At 45.6% G+C, this 19,671-nt stretch overlaps 2 long non-coding RNA genes and 1 pseudogene across 6 annotated transcripts in view; 2 read left to right on the forward strand and 1 right to left on the reverse strand.

Moving 5' to 3' along the window:
* LOC119058223 (uncharacterized) overlaps positions 1-5,283 on the forward strand; it is a 12,778-nt gene extending 7,495 nt beyond the window's left edge. The window contains exons 4-5 of one of the 2 annotated variants that reach the window (XR_005084210.2): positions 3,209-3,386; positions 4,676-5,283. This is a non-coding gene — a long non-coding RNA (uncharacterized LOC119058223). The remainder of the gene's footprint in view (positions 1-3,208; positions 3,387-4,675) is intronic. The other variant, XR_008392737.1, reaches the window with a different exon arrangement.
* The window catches only part of LOC119058202 (actin, cytoplasmic 1-like), a 9,549-nt pseudogene extending 3,575 nt beyond the window's left edge, over positions 1-5,974 (reverse strand).
* A 1,197-nt stretch (positions 5,975-7,171) lies between these two features.
* Positions 7,172-9,997, forward strand: LOC119058220 (uncharacterized). Of its 4 annotated transcripts, XR_008392733.1 has the most exons (5): positions 7,172-7,186; positions 7,537-7,661; positions 8,761-8,806; positions 9,506-9,622; positions 9,829-9,997. It is a non-coding gene; the product is annotated as an uncharacterized LOC119058220 (long non-coding RNA). The 4 variants fall into 4 exon arrangements; XR_008392734.1 differs by lacking the exons at positions 7,172-7,186; positions 7,537-7,661 and adding an exon at positions 7,673-7,736; XR_008392736.1 differs by lacking the exons at positions 7,172-7,186; positions 7,537-7,661 and adding an exon at positions 7,678-7,711.
* The last annotated feature ends 9,674 nt before the right edge of the window (positions 9,998-19,671 follow it).

Here is a 19,671-nt window from a genome sequence, read left to right on the forward strand (position 1 = left end):
TTGGTTATAGGACTACACTCCAACCAGCTGAACCACATGGGTCAGGGCAAGCCATACATTCTGGATGGTATATGCTAAGTTTTAGTTTCCCAATCTGTAAAGTGGAGCAGTTAACAAGACACATATGACAATCAGAAAAGTATTCTTGGACACTTAGCCTCCTTGCACAACCAAAAAAAGTACAACAAATTTAAAAACAAAAAACAACCAGAACTGCCAGAAAAATCAAACTGTATGGAAGTCAGACAATCAAAGAGTTAAAGACAAAACATTCATCCAGACTGGTAGGAGGGCAGAGACTGGCAGCTGGGGCAGAGAGAATATGCAGCAAGGTGGCAGCAGATGGGGTAGGTGAGGTGGTGGCTGTGGGTCCCACATTTGCCTGTGGATAAACCAGGAGGAACAACTGGGGAGCGAGACAGACCTCACAACCCAGGAGTCCAGCGTGGGAAACCAGAGCCTCCAAACCACTGGTTGTAAAACCCTGTGAGGATTGTGGTGATAGGAGAAACTCCCAGCCTCACAGGAGAGTTCATTGGCGGGGCCCATGGGGCCCTAGAACATACACAAACCCACTCTCCCAGGAATCAGCACCAGAAGCACCCAATTGGCTTGTGGGCAGTGGGGAAAGTGACTGAAAGCAGGCTGAGAGCCAAGCAAGCAGCATTGTTCCCTCTCTGACCCCTCCCTCACATACAGCACCACAACCCCGTGTAGTGGGTTCCCCTGCTCCGGTGAATACCTAAGGCTTTGCCCCTTACGTTGTAACAGGTATGCCAAGACAAAGAAGTACGGCTCAAATGAAAGAACAGATCAAAACTCCAGAAAAACAACTAAGCAATGAAGAGATAGCCAACCTATCAGATGCACAGCTCAAAACGCTAATAGTCAGGATGCTCACAGAATTGGTTGAGTATGGTCACAAAATAGAGAAAAAAGTGAAGGCTATGCAAAGTGAAATAAAGAAAAATATACAGGAAACCAACAGTGAAGGGAAGGAAACCAGGACTCAGATCAACTATTTGGACCGGAAGGAAGAAATAAATATTCAACCAGAACAGAATGAAGAAACAAGAATTGAAAAAAAGAATGAGAGGCTTAGGAACCTCTGGGACAACTTTAAATGTTCCAACATCTGAATCATAAGGGTGCCAGAAGGAGAAGAAGAGCAAAAAATTGAAAACTTACTTGAACAAACAATGAAGGAAAACTCCCCCAATCTGTTGAAGGAAATAGACTTCCAGGAAGCTCAGAGTCCCAAAGAAGTTGAACCCAAGGAGGAACACACCAAGGCACATCATAATTACATTGCCCAAGAATAAACATCAGAAGAGAATTTTAAAAACAGCAAGAGAAAAGGAGACAGTTACCTACAAAGAGTTCCCATTAGATTGTCAGCTGATTTCTTAAAAGAAACCTTGCAGGCAAGAAGGGACTGGAAAGTTTTCAAAGTCATGAAAGGCAAGGACCTACAACCTAGATTACTCTATCCAGCAAAGCTATCATTCAGGATGGAAGGGCAGATAAAGCGTTTCCCAGGTAAGGTAAAGCTAAAGGAGTTCATTATCACCAAGCCCTTATTATATGAAATGTTAACAGACTTACCTAAGAAAAAGAAGATCAAAACTATGAACAGTAAAATGCAAACACAACTATCAACAACTGAACCTAAAAACAAAAATAAAAATAAAAACAAACTAAGCAAACAACTAGAACAGGAATAGAATCACAGAAATGGAGATCACATGGAGGGTTATCAGTGGAGGAGAGGGAAGGTGAGAGAAGGGAAAAGGTACATGGAATAAAAAGCATAAGTGGTAGGTACAAAATAGACAGGGGGAGGTTAAGAATAGTGTAGGAACTGGAGAAACCAAAGGATTTGTATGTACAACCCATGGACATGAACTAAAGGAGCTGGGAAGGAGTGCTCAAGGGAGGAAGGTACAGGGCAGTGGGAAATAAATGGGAGAAAAAACTGGGATAACTGTAATGTATAATCAGTAAAATATACTTAAAAGAAGAAAAGTATGCTTGACATAAATAGGAAATCATTATTGCCTTTTTCACTGGATTCTTTAATCTTAGGAGTTCTCCTTCAGAGAACATATCTTGGTCAATTGTGGAGTCTGTACCAGGAGAGTTTTCTCATGGTTCTAGCAGATGCCCTTCTCCCAGATGTGATCCTCCTGTCATTCCCGTCTGGATAAGATAAGTAGCATCCTTATCCAAGCCAGAAAGCCAGCAGTTTGCCCTACTTGACTTCTACATTCAGTTAACCCTGGAGTCTTAACTGACATGGTCTCCATAGCCTCTCCCTTACGCTGCCCTCTGGCTTCCCAGCTGCTGCTGTCCAAACACAGGCCAGGACCTCAACGACAGCCTCCTCTGCAGGCTCCCAGCTTCTGGTCTTTGTCTCCAGTTATCATGGTGCCTCCAGAGTGATTTGTAAATTTTCCTTAGATGCTTTATTTATATCCTATAGTGTAGTGGGTTGAACAAGTAGCCCTTTAAAACTTCGTGTCCACCTGGAACCTCAGAATGTGACCTTATTTGGAACAAAGGGCTTTGCAGATGTAATTAGTTAAGGGGCTCCAGACGAGGTCATTATGAATTTAGAGTAGACCCTAAATCCAATGACTGGTGTCTGTATAAGAAGAGGAGAAACAGAGACACACTGGGCAGAAGGGCAGGTGAAGATGGGAGTAGAGACCGGAGTGATGTGGCCACCAGCCAAGGAACACCAGGAGCCCCCAGAAACTAGAAGAGGCTGAAATGGTTTTCCCCTGGAGGCTCAGGAGGAAGCATGGTCCTGTAACCCCTTGATTTTGGACCTTCCAGGGCCTCCCATACTGGGAGAGAATAAATTCCTGTTGTTTTAAGCAATCCAGTTTGTGGTGCTTTATTATGGTAGCCCCTGCATACACTAATGCATACAGGTAAGCCATGTTCATTATGGAAAATATGGTAAAATACAGATAAGTGAACAGAAAAGGAAAAAGTAAAGAAAAATATATACAGGCAATTCCATCCCTCGGAGACAACTACTGTTAACATTTTAGCATCCATCTCATTGGAGTAATATCTCTAAACTGTAAACTCCTAAAATGCTTAAATCTCTCCCTTTGGAATAAAATAAAAAACTCTTTAATAGGGCCTTCTAGAATATAGCCTTTTTGTCATCTCTTTTCCTTACACTCTCAAAATCCAGGTGCATACCCACGGCTGCTTATTCTCTAGGGACAGGCCAGGCTTCTCTGCCTTCAACCTCAGTTTGTATCCTTGTGGCAGCGCCCCCCAGTGGAAACATTCCTCCTCTGGAACCGAGGCAGCCTGTGACCAGCAGAGCCTGTGAAGCTGAGTGAGTACTGGAGGCCCCAGAGGCAAGGGTGAGTGCAGCCTCTCCCCATTTCCACTCCTTGATTCCTAGACCCAGGAATCCTGGAACTGTCATTCCACTGAGGCAAGACAGATAATAAACAAACAAACAAGTAGCTAATTATCAATCATGGGAGCAGCTAGGTCAAGTGTAAAGGCAGGGTTTATTTATGTCTGGAAAATGATAACATCCCTCACTCCCCCCAGAGGAAGACCAGACCCAGGTGGAAGGGCAGCTCCCTGGGTTGATGCTGGAGCACCCTCTGCTGTCTATGAAGGTTTCCTATGTCGCCTTTTTATCTGGAGGTCCCAGCTCCAGTCCATCCTCTTCCATAGGCCTGCAAGCATGGTCCTGGCCAGGCCTGGTAGCTTCCAGGCCCTATGTGGTCTCAATGGCCTGGTCAGGACCCTGTAGCTTCAGCACCAGCAAAGCAGGGCACCTGGCAATAAGAGCATTTGCTCCCAAAGAAGTCTCTGGTTGAGCCTCTGTTCCTGTGGTCAGGAAGGAGCCTGATAAGGGAAGGCCTTCCCATGGGCAACAGAGATGGTCCCTGATCGTAGGCTTTTCCTTCGCTACACACAGGGGCCTTTGTGCAGCCCTGGCCCAAGCTGGCACTGTCCTCCCACTCCTTCTTGGGGGGATGTTATCTGTAATTTGGGGGTTTCTAGAACTTTTAAAAAACTAACTTTATTTTCTTAGTGTTGCTAGTGAAAATGGCACCCAATATTAGACTGGTGGAGTCAGATTGGACCTTGGTTCAGCAACCTGAGAACTTGAGTTCTAGCTAAGAAAAAATTCAGAGCCCTGGCTGGGTAGCACAGTTGGTTAGAATGTAGTCTCAATGTGCCAAGGTTGTGGGTTTGATCTTTGGTCAGGCCACTGTGAATGAAAAAGGGGCTATATACTACACCTGACAAACTCGTGTAGGTGGTGACCTTACAAACTCAGAGACCTAAGGTAACCACAAAGGACTGCCTGAAATTTAAACTTTAAACTAAAAGCAGTTTATGGCAGGCAATCATGTCCTAGGCTAGAACCTTCCCTGACAAAGTCAGTTTTCACCTAAACTAAGCCTGTCTGTTGTGTTCTGGCATCTACAATAACATAACTCTGGAATGTCAAAGTAATTCCTTTATCCCAGACTCCTCAAAGCAGATGAACCACTCTCCTGAGCCCACAGATCACCTCACTGTTATTGTTATTGAGTTAATTGTTGACTGTTAACTATCCTATATTCACCTGTGTAAAAGAAGTATGTATCTATCACTTCACTATTTTTTAATTTACTTATTTTTACAGAGAGAGGAAGAGAGGGAGAAAGAAGGAGAGAGAAACATCGATGTTCGAGAAATGTATCAATTGGTTGCCTCTAACACGCCCCCAACTAGGGACCCGACCTGCAACCCAAGCGTGTGCCCAGACTGGGAATCAAACCAGCAACATTTTGTTTCGCAGCTGGCGCTCAGTCCAGTGAGCCACACAGCAGCCAGGGCTCAATTTCCTTTTTATCCAATCCCAGAGGTTTCCCTGCTGTTTGCTTTGTCCTACCTTCCTTACCAATCACCACTGGATTTCATGTAACCCACTTATGTTTTCTCTTTTGGTTGTAATGTATAAAATAAGGTGCAGAACTGCCATTCTCTGGAACATATTCTCAATCTGTTGAGATTTTGCCTCCTGGCATTGTCATCAGTTTGGCTCAAGTAAACTCATAAAAATTCTCTACAGGTTTGAATATTTCTTAGTTTGACAACAAGAAGCAACCAATGAATGCATAAGTAAGTTGAGCAACATATGTTTTTCTCTTTGTCGAATCAGTTTTTTTTTAAAGATTTTATTTATTTATCTTTAGAGGGGAAAGGAAGGATAGAGGGAGAGAAACATTAATGTATGGTTGCCTTTTGTGTGTCCCCTGCTGGGAACTGGCCTGCAGGGAACTGGCCTGCAACCCAGGCATGTGCCCTGACTGGGAATCGAACCGCGATTGTCTGATTCACAGGCTCACGCTCAATCCACTGAGCTACACCAGCCAGGGCCCAGGTTCTTTTTTTTAAGTTAAAAAAAAGGAATTCAGAGTCAATACTCAAACTATAGAAGAAAGCTTATTTATAAAACCACAGAGGTAGAAGAAGTGAGCTTTAGAAGAAATGGGATCAAGAAACAAGTTACAGAGGCAAAGGGGCACTTGGAGCGGAGGAGAGAGTCAAGGAAAATATGCGTGGGGGCGGAGTGGGCGAGAGCCTCACTGGGCCCTCTGACTTTAGGGTATCTGGGGGTCTCAGGGATGGATCCCGATAGGATATTCACCTTTCCAGGGGTGTCCTTTCAGGGCTGTGGTCTCTACTGATTGGTCAGCACCAGGGCAGGGGGTCATTCATCAATGCAACTGGTCCTGACGTCAGCCATGTGTCTCGTCTGGTTTTGCTGCTTGTCTGGGCCTGGAGCTGAAACACCAGTGAGGTCTAGATGTATTTGATGTGGGTCAGAACCTCATTGTCCCGGGGGCTTCATGGTTAAGGGCTATTCTCCAGCCCCCTTCTTTGTTCCTCCTCTAAGGGGTTCTAACCTGCATGACTAGCAACATGCCAGGAGAGGAAAGGTCAGGGTAGGGGCGGAAATGCATGACCAGCGATATGAGAGGCCAGGGTCTAAGCTGCATGACCAGTGACATGCTGGGGGAGGATAGGTTACCCCAGGGCAAAGTCTTTGTTTTCTCAGTTTTGTCTGTTGCTAGGCACCCAGCACTTTCCCCCCTGTTGACCTTCTGTACCTGGCCCACTGTCCTTGCTCTGCTCACGTCTTGTCTAAGTACCTACCACATTAGGGTTATTTACTTAGTCCCTTTGAACAGGTTAGTAGTTTAAGTCTATTTCAAATGAATTATGACAGCCAGACTTGCTACTTTTTACTTTAAAATATAAGGGGGGGGAGCTGCTGAAAAGTAAAAGATCAATCAAAACTCATCACTTCAAAATTATAAAATGAGCCTTGGCTGGTGAGGCTCAGTGGTTGAGTGCCAGCTTGCAAATCAAAGGGTCACTGGTTCAATTCCCAGTCAGGGCACATGCCTGGGTTGCGGGCCAGGTCCCCAGTAAAGGGCACAGGGGAAGCAACCATACACTGATATTTCTCTTCCTCTCTTTTTCTCTCCCCTACCCCTCTAAAAAAATAAATAAATAAAATCTTTTAAAAAAATATGCCACACTCTTTAAAAAAAATTATAAAATGATAAAATAGGAAGTGGCCAGCCTTCTCCCAACTGACCAGACCCTTTAGACCTGCACTGCGGGGCAGCCCCAGAGCCCCAGTGGGGGCTGCTCACTGGAGGAGCCCCAGAGCATCGTGTGGGCCGAAGGTCCAACAGAAGTATTCTTGTATATATAGTGTTGGCACAAAATATGAAAAAAAGTGTGAAAAAACCTAAATGCCCATCTATAGGATATTACTTCAATTAACTGTGAAATAATCATGTATTAAAAGAGAATGTCTATATTCTTACGGTTCTCAAGGCACACATGTCAGGCAGGCTGAATTCTCAGCAAAGGTAGCTAGGTAGGTAGATGCAGAGATACAGGGATGCTGGGTGCTGGGTGCTGGGTGGAAAATGGGTAGGTGGCAGATGATGAGGTTGAGTGTTATTTTGTATGGGTCAGTGACCCTAGCCCCTCTTCATCTTCCCCTGTAGAGCCTGACCCCAGTAGGCCTAGGCCCCCTCCTGTGGGTTTTCCCAGGATGCCTCTTGGTCACTGCCCTCCCAGGCCCACGTGTCACCTCCTCCAGAAGGTCTCCCAGGACTGAAGGCTTCCAGCTGTGAGCTCCCAGGGGAAGGGTCTTCTGCCAAAAATGTTGGCTACAGGGCTTATGAGTACAGGGTGGGGGCTGCAGACTGTGGAGCAAGGACTAGACACAAGGGCTGGACTCGAAGCTCTATTTACACAGCAAGCTCAGGGTCCTCTTCAAATGACTTAGAACTATGGAGTCCTTGGCCTCACTCCCTGCCACCTCCTGGCATTGCCCCTGTTGTCTGGGGTTTCACCTACGTTCTTTCCACACCAGTCATGTGGGAAGCCTTCCCTGGCCTTAGTTTTCTCCAGCTCACCCTCAGTTGTCCTTAGTTGTCTTACAAAAAAAGCTATATTTTAACTGGATTTCTTTTACAGAAAGTGAAAGTAAACAAATAGAATGACTCATTCTCAGCAAGATGTCACATGATTTCAGTGAAACCACTGCTTTTCTAACATTTCATCTGTGATTACACAGACGGAAGGAACAAGGAAATACATTGGTAAGTCTATTTTCAGATCTAGACCAGCCAGAGTCACTGGCAGCCTGGAGGTGAGAGGTTTGCCTCCCTCCCCAGGTGAGAGCTGTGTGCCTGGGAAGGGGACCAGGGTAAGCAGGTGCTCCACCAAAATGTGTGAGACCAACAGGGGGTTTGTTACCTGGGATAAGGCAGGAGGCTTGGCCTCAGAGAATGGGGTCTTCAGCCAAGGGAGGGTTAGGTGGAGCAGGAAAATGATTTACATGCAGGAATCAGATCTTTCTTCTAGAAGGGGCAACAGAAAACAAAGGGTGAGGGCCAGGGTTAGCCAAGACATCTGGGCCTTGGAATGTGTACCTTTGAATTGGCTGGGGTGCGGGGATGGGGATGTTACCCAGAAGAGTCTGCCGGAGCGCCAGGGAGTCTCCCGCATTGACCAAAATGGCGGCCGGGTGAGGTTCTAACACTGAGCCTGCCGAGAGCTAGATGAATGGATAGGGCCCCGAGTGAGCCAAAAGCTAACAGGATAACTATAGAGGGGGGAAAAAAAATCCCTCCCCTCCCTATCCCTGGAAGAACTGAAGGCTGGGGCAGAAAGAGGAAATGGTCTTCTAGACGAAAGTCCAGAGGCAGTGGGTAGGTAAGCCCTTCTGCCAGGCTTGCAGAGGAGACTCCTGAGCCTGAAGCAGAGCATGGCCCTGGCACTTCCACAGACCCCTAGAGAACGGGCCTGGGCTCCAGGGCAATTACCCCTCGGGTCTCTTGTCTAGGTGATCCCCTCCAGGCAGGATCCCTGTGAGGCTGAGGCCTGGCCTCTGCCTTTGAGAAGCAGATCCCAGAGGCCCTCGGGGTACTGGAGTATGTAGGAAGATGACTTGGGTTGTCCTCTCCACAGGGGTGAGCTCTGATACCTTAAGAAGATGGTGGCACACCCTGACTGGTGTGGCTCAGGGGCTTGAGTACGGGCCTGTGAACCAAAGGGTTGCTGGTTCCATGCCCAGTCAGAACACCCCGGGTTCTAGGCTGGGTCCCTGAGAGGCAACCAATTGATGTATCTCTCACATATCGATGTTTCTCTGCCTTTCTTTCTCCCTCCCTCTCTCTCTAAAAATAAATGAGATAGAAAAATAAAGAAGATGGTGGCAAAAACCATGATGTTCCTCACACTGGTGAGTAAAGATATCCCCCCATCACAATCAGCCAAGATTGGCCATGCCCAGCCACCAGCTCCTGGGATAGGAACAGGACCCTGGTCATTTTCTCCATTCTCGGGGTGCACCCAGGGACAACCAAAGGCCTATGAGGGAGGCTCACTGCTTTCCTCTGGGCTGAGACCTCAGGACACCTGTGAAGGGGTGTCTCAAGCTACCGTCCAGGAGTTCTCCGGGGAGTCAGGGACCCCTCAGATTCCATCCCCCGCTGAGGAGTCACAGGCCTGGCTGAAACCATGCCGGGGAGCCCGAAGGCCTCTCTGCAGTGTGTCCGGCTCACCCTGTGAGCACTTCCACTGGCCAGTGCTCTTCCGGGTGCCTCCAGACAGTCCCCTGCTTTCTCCCTCCAGCCCAGGGGGTGGAGAGTGCCACCCCCACGACCTGAGAAGGTAAGCCCAGAGGGGCCAAGGGACCACCCTGCAGCTACCACCTGCTCACTGCAGAGGGCAGAGCAGAGCCAGTATCTATCTGCCTTGGAGCCCATTCTGACCACTGAGCTCAGAGGGATGGGGCCATCTTGTGTGTCCCTCTTTTCTCTGGTTCCTAGCCACCCTGTCAGCCAGGACCCCGAGCCCCATAGACCCCCTCATTGTCTGTATCCTGTGGGATCAGCCTGGGGTCACTGAGGTCTCCCCTCTTTATTCTTCCTCCATATAGGGAAAGGGGGGCCTGACCTTGCTTGCTACAGGGTCTGCAGTGTGGGTCGCTGGGATTGTATTGGTTGCTGGCTTGAGTCGATATCTATACATCAAGAAGAAGATCAGAACAAGCCTGGTATGAGCACGTGGGGAGGTCTGGGGCTGGCAGGATAATGAGGGGTGGGGGCTGCGCATGAGTGAGGACTGGGGAGGGTTTGGGAGAGGTACAGTTCAGCTCAGAGAAGGCAACGGGGCCCTCCACTGGCCTGGAGGCCTGGCAGCCCCTCTCTCCTCCCATGGTCAGCTCGGGGCCCTGTCTGACCTGCCCCTCTTCTCTTGCAGATGAAAAAGAAGAATAAAAAGCATTGACAGGAATCCTTTCCAATCCCCTAGCCAGACATGGGAGGCCCACCTTGCTGAAGAACTTTATGAAGCAACTTGGTATACATGGTTTATATTTTGAGTATGAACAAAGTAAACTTTTGGGCAAAATAAAAATTAATCGAATACACATTTATTGATTGCATACTGTGTGCCTGACTCTTCCAGAACCAGGCCATGAATCTCAGGATTCTGGGTCCTTTGACACCCAGTGCCAACACCTCCAGCCCTGGGGCCTCCCCACACTCAAGCAGCCCCCACCTTGCCCCTCTGTTACGGGATGAGCGCCTGGCCCTGCATGGGTCTGGCCAGGAATAGTGTGTGGGTTCTTGACTTCATGTAGGAAAGATTTCACAGCACAAGTCCAGGGGACTATGAGGGTACATTTATTAAAGCTGTGGACCATAAGCCAAGGAAGGGCTTAGCAGAGAAGAAGCAACAGGAGAGCCTGGTCTGGGCTGCCTTAGTGCACTGGGAAGTCAGAGAAAAAGGGGCCTTAGGGACAGGTTCGGGGATAAGCTAAGGACAAGCTGCGAGCTGCCCATGGCCTTAGGGTTTAGGAGGCAAGGGCCTGTGAAGAAAGAAGTGGGGGTGGGGGGAGAAGGGAAAGGGAATGGCGAAGGCTGCTCACTAGAGGGAGAGCTCATGCTGGCTGAGTCCTTTCCCTTGCAGGCAGGAATCTTGGGGGAAGTCTCAGGGGAGGGTTTTAGCGAAGTATTCATCAGTTCTCCAAGTGTGCCCTTTAAGGGTCATGATCGCCAGGGGCTCTCTAGTCGTTGCAGTTGGTCCTGGCATTGCCCACCTGGTTTTGCTGCTTTTCTGGGCCCGGAGCTAAAACACAACTGAGGCCGAGGCCTAGATGTCATCTCTAAGGAGGTGGTGACCTTCTGTATCTGGCTGTAAATTGCTTGGCTAGTCTCAATTTCCTATTCCACTTGCCAAGGAACTTTCCTAGCTTCTTACTATCCTGTCTCACTTTTCCAGGACTACTTGACCTGGTTCATCTTTCAGACCCAGGGCAGCTCTTCTGGGGCCTCCTCAGGGCCTGAAAGGGGAAAATCAACTCTGTTTCTCCTCTGCAATGTTCACGGTCACACACCCACACTTCCGATACCAGGTGTGGGGGATTTTCCACACCAAGCAATCTCCGGCTCTCTGTGAATACCAACCTGGTTTCCTCTGATTTAACTCTATTCGGATACTAACAGGAGTTATCAAAGACCCCACAGGGTAAGGGCTCAGTCCCACAGGTTTGCCCCCACTGCAGATGCCACTTGCAGGTAATGGGTTCCAAGTTATCCACAAAGATTTTTACAACTTGTGGTTCTGTGGCCGGAGAGAAGAAGGCGAAATGATTGCTTATTGGGTGGAGTTTCTCTGCGGTGGTGAAAAGTTTTAGAAATTGACTGGTGATGGTTGAACAACACTGTGAATGTAACTAGTACCATTGAATCGTACATTAAATATGGTTAAAATGGCGAAACGGACTCTCCTTAGTTTAGTGTGTGTAGGCCTCCGCAGTTGAACAGATGAAAAGTAGATCCTGTGAACATTTCACAAAAAGGGAGACATATACAAAGTAAACTGTAAAGTAAAAGCCATCTTTCTACCCCGCCCCCACCCCCCCTCCAATTTCCAGTCCTCACTTCTGGTGGATTGGACCTTGTCCCTCCAGGTATTTTTGGTACAAAAACAATCCAAATAGGTGTAGTCCCCTGGGGCTGCTGTAACAAATCACCACAACTGTGTGGCTTAAAACAACAGAATTTTATTCTCTGTCAGTTGTGTAGTTCTGAAGTCCAAAATCAAGGTATCACTCCCCCAGAAGTCTCTAGGGGAGAATCCTTCTCTGCCTCTTCCAGCTTCTAGCGGCTTCTGGAGTTTCTTAGCTTATGGATCACTCCAATCTCCACCTCCATCATTACATGGCCTCTCCTGGGTGTATCTGTGTGTCTGCATCTTCATCTCCCTTTCCTCCTGTAAAGACACCTGTCATTGGATTTAGGGCCCACCCTCAATCCAGGATGATTTCTTCTTAAGCTCCTTAACTAATCACATCTGCAAAGATCCTATTTCCAAGTAAGATCATATTCACAGCTCCTGGAACCAACAGGATTTGAATGTATCTTTTGGGGGGAACACATTTGTACATGTGTTTACACACAAGAGAGATCATACCATAAACGTGTATACTGCTATTGAAACTGGAAGGCGACTGAGTCCAGGGTTGTGCTTCCTGTCACCACTCAGCCAAATAGCAGAGACAAGGATTGGGTTATAATTGCACTTTTATTAATATCAGAGGTTGGCAATCTGAGAAGGTGGCGGGTAGAAACCCTAATACCCATCTTCCCTTGAGCTTTCCGGAGCAAGTTTACATAGGGGAAATGTAGGAATTTAGGAGACAGAAATTCTTAGGGGGAGTGCGAACATGCTGTTTCTCTTGAGAGGAAGGGGACAAGGAGCTGAAAGGGGAGTCACACAGCTTCTTCCCAAGCTTGCTCCCTTTGTTCAGGTGTTATTTCTCCATTTGCATTAGCTATCCTCTCTTCCCTGGACACCAGAAGTTTATGGCCAGCAAGACTCTGTGTTCTCTGGTTAGGGAGCAGAGGTATAAACCATTTGCTTTCAAGTGTCCTCAGCCCTGGCTGGTGTGGCTCAGTGGACTGAGTGCCAGCCTACAAACCAAGGGGTGGCAGGTTCAATTTCCAGGGCACATGCCTGGGTTGCATGTCAGGTCTCCAGTAGGGGGTGCTCAACAGGCAACCACACATTGACATTTCTCTCCCTCTCTTTCTCCCTCTCTCCCCTCTCTCTAAAAATAAATAAAATCCTCAAGTATCCTCAGTTAGGGGAGATAAGGTCTTGCAATTCAGCACCTGACTGTAAATCACTCAAACTGACCTTGTTAAATTTTCTTGTCTGTTTCCACATTCCACTTGCCCAGGAGTTTTCCTAGCTTTTTACTATCCTGTCTCACTATGACAAAGTATAGAAATGTATGTGGTTCTTTCTAACCACAAAGTCTAAAATTTTTTAAACTTTTATTTTGCAATGATTTTAGATTTACAGAAAAGTCGCCTTTAAAAGTATAGAGATTTCCCATATATTCTTCTCCTAGCTTTTACTAATGTTATTGAAAGGTTTTCTTAGGCTCCGCTGAGGAAGAAATGCCAATCAGCCACAAAGTTGGTCCGTAAAGAGCTTTATTGGGGTTTGCGCGCCCTGGAAAGGTTCCAGTGGCCCGGGGAAGTCGCCCCCAGGCAGGAAATGTGGTAGGGTTTTATTTTGGTTGGCTCTCTTTGTGGGAGCTGGGGATTGGTCCCCTTTGAACAAAGCGGCAATATATCATTGGTGGTTCTCCTCGGGCTCAGGTTGCTATGCGGATGAAGCCGTCCTTTCGGCTCTTTGGTTTGATGTCAGCCATCTTTTCCGGGTTGTAGTTCAGCTGCCTTTTTGTCTTACCCCGCCCATCCTAACAGTTATCATTTTACATAACTATACTAATTAACCACAAAAATGAACATCAATACAATCTCATTAACTAAACTCCTAAAATGGCAAACTCAGATTTCACCAGATTTTCCACTAATGTCCTCCTCTGGTCAAAGATCTTATCTAAGATCTCGAATGCATTTATTTGTCCTGTGTCCTTAGCTTCCTCCAATCAGCGACAACCAACTAGAATATTTTATAGCCATTAGTAATTTAAAATGTTATGTATGGTCCAAATTTTCATCAGTTTTACTGTTACCAGTCAGAGTCTGGGCCTGGAGTGGGTCTGCCTTGAGCTGGCCAGTGTAGTGTGTGGGTCCTTGACTTTACATAGGAAAGATTTCACAACACAATTACAGGTGATTCTGAGAGGATGTTTATTAAAGCTTGGGACTGTGCTTGGGACTCCTTCCTTTACTAAAGCAAAGGAAGGGTTTAAGGTAGAAGAAGCAACAGGAGGGAGAAAGTCAGAGAAAAAGGGGGCCTTCGAGACAGGCTCACAGGGATAAGCCTGGAAAGAGCTGCTGCTGCCTGCTGCTCCCTTGGTTGCGAGTCTCGTGGGGGGCCCTCCGAGTTCAGGAGCACAGAGGTACCAGTAGTGGCTGTGCTCTGGCCAGACCGTGCTGTGGGCCCTCTGTCTTGAGGCTTTTCGTGCAGCAGGTAGGAATCTTAGGGGATGCCTCAGGATACAGTCTTAACAGAATATTCATGAGCTTTTCGGGTTTGTCCTTTAATATGTTGATTCATCAAAATGTGTGTATGGTGGGGTCAGGGTTATTTTTTCATTAGTTTTGTTTTATTTTATTTTTTAAGATTTCATTTACTTAGAGAAAAATAAATTGATGTTTCTCTTTAGAGAGAGGGGAAGGGATGGAGAAAGAGAAGGAGAGAAACATCGATGTGTGGCCGCCCCTTACACACCCGCCGCTGGGGACCTGACCCAGGCATGTGTCCTGACTGGGAATCAAACCTGGCCACTCTTTGGTTCACAGGCTGGCGCTCAATTCGTTGAACCAGCCCAGCCAGGACTGTTAGTTTTATTTTTAAAGAATGTTGTTGAAGAGGGTATTCTGTTCCAGGATGGTCTGGAATATATAAACCATTTGCTCCTAAGTGTCCTTGGTTAGGGAAGATAAAACTTTGTGATTCATTAGCTGGCAATAAATTGCTCAAATTGTTTGTCCTTGTTTAATTATTTTGTCTCCGGTTCTCTTATTCCACTTGTCAAGGAATTTTCCTAGCTTCTTACTCTCCTGCCTCACTACTTTATTTTAAAGAGGCATGAACCAGGGAATTGAATGAGGTACGGCCTCATCTGTCAGCTTGCACATCAACAATAACATAGCTTAAATTGCAAGCTATTTTTAAAAAAGATTTAAGCTATATTTATCCCAGGATTGAAACAGAATAATACTTTAGGAATGGGAACCACTTCATGTGAATAAGAATGCCTGTGCTTAAGGTATGTTTGTAATTTGATTCTGATGGCACACCCACTAGAGTGTATTCCTTCTTCACCTAGGTAAAGGTTAAGACTTATACCCTCTGATTGAAAAATAGCCACAAAGCTCTGGTTGAGTAGCTCAGCTGGTTGGAGCATTGCCCTGATACTACCAAGGTTGCAGGTTAGATCCCCGGTCAGGACACATGCAAGAATCAACCTGTGAATGTATAAATAAGTAGAACAATGAAATTAATGTTTTTTTCCTCTCTTTCAATCAATAATTTTTTTTTAAAAAGCCACACGGTGGAGCTGGTATCCACCAAATCCGATTGTTACTGGCATAAGGGGTTCTTGGGAATTTCCAAGAAGGAAAATAAGAGAGTTCACCACATCCCAAAATATTGTTCCCAGGGAGAGGTATACTACAGCTGGTGCACAGGGAAAGGAAGAATGGGCTACTCCCTGAACAAAGGCTGGGGGACAGTTTTAAAGAAGCTGAGCTGGAAAAGATGACGTCTAATTGTGACGTCTAAGTGTGCAGAGCTGGGGACTCTGGCCATTGCACAGTGGAACTACATGCTTTTTCCTGTGTGGCATGTCTCATTATCTCGTTAAATCTCCACCCAGGGGTGTATTTTCTAGCACTTAAATGAGGGAAGGTCGCCGAAAGGACAGTTTTTCTTGCTAGTGTGTACGTGTGAGCAAAGGGAACAAAATTTAAGCTCATGAAGTAAATCTTGCAGGTAGCAGTGCCCTTCAGTCTAACTGCAAATTGGCTGTGAGAGGAAGGAAAGCATGGGGGCAATGAATGGTTTCCTGGCTTCCTACCAGCCGGGCTCAGGGAGGGGCCTGCCTATCTTGCACTGAGTTCAGGGTCAACACAACATATAGCTCAGTGATCTTTACAAGTAGTTATTTTTTTTATAAGTATTGCTTAAACAATTAGTGATTTTTGTGTGAAAGAGGTTATGAGAATATGCAGAAAATACATGTCTAGAATCAAGGAACAAAATATGTTTTAGTTATACTTTTTGGTATTTAAAATGAAATTAGGAATATACAATTTATGAGGGGGCAGCTCTTATATACCTGTCACCTTCTTGATATTTTATTTGTTTTTAAAAAAATTTTTTATTGATTGATTTCAGAGAGAGGAAAGGAAGGAGAGAGAAACATGGATTTGTTGTTCCACTTATACATGCATTCATTGGTTGTTTCTTTTATAGGACCTGACAGGGAATGAAACCCACGACCTTGGTGTATCTGGACAATGCTCTAACCAACTGAGCTACCTGGCCAGGACACTTCATTTCTTTTTAAATTGAGATTTACTTCCCATGCCATAAAATTTATCCATTTTAGAGTGTAAAATTCTGTGGCTCTTAGTATATTTATAAGGTTGTGCAACCACATTATCTAATTCCAGAACATATTCATCACCCCAAATGGAAACCCCACACCCATTACTAGTCAGTCCTTATTTCCCCCCAAATTTCTTGGCCCCTGGCAACCACTAGCCTACTTTCTGTCTCTATGGATTTGACTAATCTGGACATTTCAAATTAACGGACTCATCAAATCTGGCATTGTGTGTGTGTGTGTGTGTTTTGCTTCTTTCGTTCAGCATGTTTTCTGAACTCAAGTTCATTCACTTTGTATTTCTATCTGTATTTCATTCCTTATTATGGCTGAATAATATTGCATTGCAGGAATAGACCACATTTATTATTTGATGGACATTTGAGCACTTTATATTTGTTTCACTGCTATAAATAATTCAAAAGGCCTTGTGGCTAAATCCTTGTCACCTCGGGATAGGCCACGAAATGAAAATGCAATTAAGTAAGGAAGTCAGAGGGATAAATAGGAGGTCTAATTATTCAGAAACTGAAGCTGGGGTGAGAGGTGATGAGGGCCAGGACCAGGCAAACGAAACAGTTTCACCCATGGGCACATGACCTCTGTGCTTTTCCTGGTTAAGGTGGAAGAGCAGGTCACGGTTATACTCAGACCTTCCCCGGCGGAGATTTTGTGATTGATGCTCCTGGCAGCCTCCAGGGAGCATGCGCGGATTTGACCGCTCTTCTGGTGCTTCCTCAATACCCGCGGTGAGAGCTGCTAGGAGTGCCCTTAGAGCCCTGCAGTCTCAACCTGTTATGCGGGGCGGCCCTAGGTCCCTCACCCAGGCCATTTAAGAACCGGTGGCTCTAATCTGCCCTCTGCAGTGGTGGGGGATGGGCGGTTGACCAGCAGATGGCAGGCTACCGGGACAGTGTGAGATCCTTACTCCACTGCAACTTCCAACTGCAATATTAATTGCAGTCCCTCATTTGATGTCCTTTCCATGTTAACTTTTTTCCTCTCACAACGCTTTTCACAAAATCAATTTTCTTGATTTTTGTATAATTAACAGAGTAAAATTTCCCCTTTTGAAGTGTACACGTGGGCTTCGTTTGCCTGTAACCACCACTCCAATCAAGATATGGAACGTTTCTATCATCCAAAAAGTTCCCTCAGATAACAATTACCTTTAAATAAACTACATAACTTAATTGCTTATTATACCTATTTTATTGTTTCCACACTGGTCCTACAATGTAGTCTCCTAAAGGGCAAAATCTTTGTTTTGTTCACTGAAGTTCCCAAGGCAGAGTGCTGAGTAAATAGTAGCTATTGGACACACACTTGTTAAATAAATTCCAAAATGTGAAATAATCAAACAGGTAAAGAGGTATTATCAAACCACTAGGAAAAAGTAAAGGTGCATGTTATGGATTAAACCATGTTCCCCAAAAAGGTGAAGTTCTGACCCCCCAGTGCCTGTGAATGTAACCTTATTTGGAAACAGGATCTTTGCAGATGATCAAGTTAAGATGTCATCATTAGGGTGGACCCTAATCCAATATGACAGATATCCTTTTATAAAAAGGGGAAACTTGGACACACACACACACACACACACACACACACACAGAATGCCATGCACAGATAAAAGCAAAGATGCACGTGTAAGCCAAGAACAGAGGCATGGAGAGATTCTTCCTCACAGCCCTCAGAGGGAACCAACCCTGTGGACACCTTGATCTCACACTTCTGGCCTCCAGCACTGCAAGACAATACATTTGCACTGTTTAAGCCCCCTTGTTTGTGTTACTTTGTTTACATCCAAAAAACTAATACAGGGAGTATCAAATAATTTATCCAATTTAGTATGGGAAGAATTTGCCAAGGATAATTAAAAAAAAAAAAAGAAACTCAGACTGGACAAGACTATTAGGTTCAACTCTACAAACACATTATGAACACTGAAAAAGAAGATACCTACTAAGAAGGGCTCCTGGTAGCTAACTGGGCTGAAATTTAAAAAACAGAACCTAGCTGCCATTTCTACATAATGGCCTCTCACACCAACTGCACTTCAGGGAAAATCCTGTACTGAAGAATTTGCCTCTGCATTGACCTGCCTGCCGGCACTTTGTTTCTGTCTTCTGAGTCAGCCCTTACAAAGGAATTCCTGGAATCCTATTTCAACCAATAAGATTGAGGCTCCCCCATCCAATCACAGCTGCCCAGCAACAACACCTGTCTGCTTCTCTACCAACCAATCAGAACGGCTCCATTCTGACCAACCAGGACAGTGCCTTTTGGACCAATCAAACTTTGAGGATTTGCAGTCCTCATTTGTGTGAAGAGGAGCTAATCAGGGGCCATGGACAGTGCCTTCTATCTATATAAATCAGCTCCCCTTTACCTTTGGGGGTGCACATTTCTTTGTGCTGAAAACTATCTTTTCCTGACTAGAACTGAATGGTTGCCAAAACACCACAAGAAACAGTGGAGCCTGGCCCAGGACCACCTTGCGCCAGGGCCTCCTAACAGCTGTGCTGTTTGCTCTGAACAAATTCTCCATTTTCACTGCACCTGTTGGTGTTGAATTGATGCCAGGACCTTCAGTTGACATATACCTATTTGCCTACACCTCCACAAATGCAAATGCTATTTCAATCCTATGTGGAATGGTAGGATAAATCTCAGTTTATTAGGTATGTCTTAGGTCAGTAAGAACAAAAATCAACAACTCAGTAGAAAAATGAATAGCATAGCAGTTCTCAAAGTGTGGTCTGGTGAGTCCTGGGAGCTCCCAACCCCCTTTCAGGAGGTTTATGATTCTTTTCTGTTTTTTTTTTTTTTAAGATTTTGTTTATTTATTTTTAGAGAGAGGGAGAGAAACATCAATGTGTGGTTGCTGCCTGCAACCCAGGCTTATGCCCTGACTGGGAGTTAAACCAGCGACCCTTTGGTTTGTAAGCCAGCACTCAATCCACCAAACCACATCAGCTGGGTCTATGATCATTTTCATAGTAATTGTTAGGGTGGCAGTGCCACAGGCTGTGAAAGAATTCACAAAGAAAGAAAAGACAGAGAGCAAAGTTTTTATTCACTTTCCAAGAAGGAAAGGGGCCCGGTATGGAGAGGTCCACCAGCAGCAAGAAGTTGGGGCTGTGAGTTTTTATGGGATGATAAATGGGGATGGAACTGGGTAGTCATGGCAATTAGTTGTAAAATAGGAGGTTTCGGGCTGATTGTTCAGGCTTCGGTTTGTTCTGCTGTTATCTTTGGGTTCAGGGTCCAGGCGCTCTGGTCTGACATGTCCTGTTTGTATAAATTTTAAAACACTTGCACAGGGGCTGCTTAAAGTAATCTCTCCAGTCCTGAGAATAGAGACTCAGAGAAACAACAATTAACTACCAGGCTCAAGGAAAGAGATAGCTAGCTCTGGTAAAGAAAGCCAGAAAGAGGCCTTTTTTGTCCTTACGGTAATGCTGAGAAAACAACAATTTGCCTTGTTCACTCTGTTAGCTTTG

Source organism: Artibeus jamaicensis, unplaced genomic scaffold, assembly GCF_021234435.1.
Source record: "Artibeus jamaicensis isolate MK-2021 breed Jamaican fruit bat unplaced genomic scaffold, CSHL_Jam_final contig_700, whole genome shotgun sequence".
In the NCBI taxonomy this organism is placed as follows: Eukaryota; Metazoa; Chordata; class Mammalia; order Chiroptera; family Phyllostomidae; genus Artibeus; species Artibeus jamaicensis.